Source organism: Camellia sinensis, chromosome 15 (assembly GCF_055761805.1).
Source record: "Camellia sinensis isolate YWXY chromosome 15, ASM5576180v1, whole genome shotgun sequence".
NCBI classification, from domain to species: domain Eukaryota; kingdom Viridiplantae; phylum Streptophyta; class Magnoliopsida; order Ericales; family Theaceae; genus Camellia; species Camellia sinensis.
The window spans coordinates 116920919-116925346 of NC_138975.1; positions in this window are offsets into that span (position 1 = coordinate 116920919).

Genomic DNA, 4428 nt, shown 5'->3' on the forward strand with positions numbered 1-4428 from the left:
TATGATGCCAATTTGTAGTTAGGTTATGCATGATGTAAAAGTTTATGGTTTGGTTGCGGCATTTTTTGTTATGTCAATTTGTAATAGGATTACACATTTTGTGGCAGGTGCATATGGTAGCATTTTCCATATATCTAGGCTTGAATAACTTGATTTAGATCTGTTGTTATTGCATATGATGTAATGGGTTAGGCTAGGCTGTGGGCTCATACAAGAAAATTGTGGGCTTATTGTAGGGCTTGGTCCAAACGGGCCAGACTTGTAATGCCCTCAAAACAAACCCTTAAATCATACATTCTTGACATGCTTAGACATAAAAGAATAAGTCATAATTACATATCATCAGAGTATTCATTACAAAATGTATTATATGTTGACAACAAAAGTAAGGGCCCTATAGGCTTACAACTTTCCAAGTCAACACTTGGTTACAAAATGAAAGTACTAACTCAAGATACAAAATAAGCCCTTGGCTTGATATACATGTAATACAAGAATGTAATCACAAAAGATGTCCCAGCCACTAAGCCTCTCAAGCTACCTCCTTGGAGGTGGCATGCTACCTGTACCTGAAAATGATGTCCCATATAGGGTGAGCCAACGCCTAGTAGAGATATGCTAAACATACTATGAGCAATAACTAAAACATTAGCATTTGATAAATGTTTAACTCACATAAACCAATAAATAATCCATTTCAATTACATGACAAAAGTAATCATGTTTCATTCCATTTTCCATTTCTTATCCAATTCTCAATTCATAACTATGGCTCGAAACCTGGACAAACAATTTGATTGAGATCACATCTCATATCAACAGTATTTCTATTACAAATGAGATAATAACTCATATTAAACATTTCACACTTCATAACAGATACACATTTTGGTGCTGTATCATTAACACGTAACAACACTTCAAGAGAAATTAGGGTTTTCTTCCCTCTTTCTCAACTTTGGCCCAAAGGCACAAATATCAACAACCAACGACAATACCATCATTTTAAGACCCAAATTACATATTTATGAGTCAAAATAACAAAACCCCTTTTTCATACCTTTGAAACCCTAACACCCAAAATTACCCAAATCAAGCCATTTATACAAAAAGCTCAACATCTATGTTAAAGCACATAAGAATGAGTAGGAATCCCTACCTCAAGAGATGAAACTCAATGGAGATGATGGAGAAATCTCGAAGTGCTCCAAACCAAGAAAATTTCAAATCAAAAGGAAGCCGAAACCAAGCTCTACACTTTTTGTAAAGACACTAAGGGAGTAGATCACTCAAGATAGATCAATCCCTAGAGAGAAGGTGAAATGTAGAGAGAGAGGCTCTCAAAAATGGGTTTTTGGAAAAGTAAGAGAGAGAGTGGAAGTTGAAAAGTGATCTAAAAAGACCCAGCTAATATCCAATATACGTATGACCCACTCGAGCAGAGAATAGGACGCTCGAGCGTCAAGCACAAAAACTGGACCCGCTCGAGCATGAAGGTACCCGCTCGAGCGCCGAGACACAACAGCAAAACACACCCGCTCGAGCGCAAAGGGAAAGCCGGTCGAGCGTAGATTTCCCCCTTCTAGTACTTTTGCAGACAGTGAACTACCCGCTCGAGCGCCAAGATACCCGCTCAAACGTAAGAAAATCCGCTCGAGCGTGGAAAACACACCTGTAGAAGTTTTGCAGAGGCACGAAATGCTGAGAGTGTGTAAACCCCGCTAGAGCGCAAGAAGACCCGCTCGAGCGGACAACCAAAAATCAAATTCTGCTCGAGCGCAAAGAGACCCGCTCGAGCGTACCACCAAAATTCTGGGCAACAAGGAATGGGACTAAAGCTCAACCAACCTGTTCGAAATACGCCCAATACATCCTAAAACTCAAACACACGGAATTAAATGATAACAACAAGATATACAACCACCAACTCTACGGAACCTAAGTCCGGAATACAACAATCAAAGGAAGAGAAACCGGGATCGCTATAACCTTCCCCCCTTAAAGAATTTCGTCCCCGAATTTAAGTACAAGTTTTTCAAAAACAAGTTTTCTCAATTACCAACATTACTACAATACAAAATTCAACAACTTGACCCATTACCGGCCATTTCGTCTCTATTCAAGAGGCAAACTTCCATATAATCTCCAACATGCATTATCAACATGTATCTCAAAATATATTCAATGCCAACAATACATTTGCATTTCTGAAACATCATCAACATATACAATGTTAAAATCAACCTCCATTATAAGGCATGTTCCAAACTATATTTCCATAAACTCAAAACATACACCATGTTTTACAACTTAAGACACAATCAATGCTCTTAAAGTTTATCAATATTACAAAATTTTCAAAACATGATTACACATGAACAAATAAGTCCGGATATTTCTCACGGACCTCCAACTCACGTTCCCAAGTGGCTTCCTCCACTCTGTGATGTTTCCACAAAACCTTTACCAAGGGAATGGTCTTGCCTCGCAAGACTTGCTCTTGCCTATCCAAGACCCGAACTGGTCTCTCCTCATACGAGGCATCCTCATCTACCTCTAAGTCGGTCCAATCCAACACGTGCGATGGATCCAGCTCGTGCTTCCGAAGCATACTAACATGAAACACGTCATGTACTCCGGATAACTGCGGCGGCAAAGCCAAACGGTAGGCGACCTCGCCAATCCTCTCAAGGATCTCAAAGGGACCGATAAACCGAGGGGACAACTTCCCACTCTTCCCAAACCTCATCAAACCCTGTCTAGGTGATATTTTCAGAAAAACATGATCACCCGTCTCAAATGCCAAAGGCCTCCTCCTACGGTCGGCATAACTCTTTTGGCGGCTCTAGGCTGTAACAAGCCTCCTACGGATAAGCTCAACTTTCTCCGTCGTTTCCCTCACCAACTCCGGGCCCAACAAAGGTGCATCACCCACCTCGGCCCAACAAATCGGAGACCTACAAGGTCGGCCATACAAGGCCTCAAACGGTGCCATACCGATACTAGACTGAAAACTGTTGTTGTAAGCAAACGCCACCAAGGGCAAGTGCCCCTCCCACGTCCCACTAAAGTCAAGGACACAACCTCGAAGCATATCCTCAAGGATCTGAATAGTATGCCCCGACTTACCCGTCATTTTGAGGATGATAAGCCATGCTAAAGGTCAATCTAGTACCTAAGGCACTCTACAAACTTTACCATAACCTAGCAGTAAAATAAGGATCTTTATCAGAGACGATCAATACTGGGACCCCATGCAACCTCACTATGTCCCGAATATACAAATCGACAAGATGATTTACCGAATCTCTCACGCGCATAGGAATAAAGTGCACTGACTTAGTCAACCGGTCTACAACCACCCAAATAGCATCACTACCCCGCTGAGTCCTCGGAAGACCTACAACGAAGTCCATAGTGACATGCTCCCACTTCCACTCGGCAATAGGCAAGGGTTGCAACAAACCCGCTGGCCTCTGATGCTCGGCCTTCACTTGTTGACAAGTAAGGCACTTAGACACGAAAACTGCCATATCCTTCTTCATACCCCGCTACCAAAACTGACGACCCAAATCACGATACATCTTAGTGCCTCCTGGATGTACCGTAAGGCGCAAATGGTGAAACTCTCGGAGTACGTCCTCTCGGCAAGACTCCGGCACAAACAAACGGTCTCGGTATCTCACACTCTAGTCGAGATATACCGCCAAACCCTTCTCAACCTTCCTACTGGAGATCTTTTCCCGGAGGGTTTCTACCTCAAGGTCACCTCTCTGTGCCTCTAACACTCGACTCACAAGTGTAGGCTGCGCAACAACAGAAAACAAGGCCACAGCCTCAACAGATTCGCCCAGAAGCAAATCAAACTCGCCAAGTGTACCCAACATTTCCCACTCCCGGATGGCTATACAAGCTACATCACTAATGGATTTCCTGCTAAGGGCATCGGCCACAACATTAGCCTTTCCCGGGTGATGGTGCAACTCAAAGTCGTAGTCCTCAATGAACTCCATCCACCTTCTCTACCTTAGATTCAAGTTTTTCTGTGTAAACAGATACTTCAAACTCTTATGATCTGAGAATACCTCGAATCTCTCACCATAAAGATAGTGCCTCCAAATCTTCAAGGCAAAAATTACAGCTGCTAGTTCTAGGTCATGTGTAGGGTAATTCCTCTCGTGTATTTTCAACTGACATAAGCCATAGGCTACCACTTTCTCCTCTTGCATCAACACACAACCCAAACCCTCTCGTGAGGCATCACAGTAAACCGCATAACCCAAACCTCTCTTCGGAATAATCAAGACCAGAGCGGTGGTCAATCTAATTTTCAACTCTTGGAACGACTTTTCACAAGTCTCACTCCATACGAATTTGATCCATTTCCGCGTCAATCTAGTCAACGGTGAAGCTAAGCTAGAAAAATCT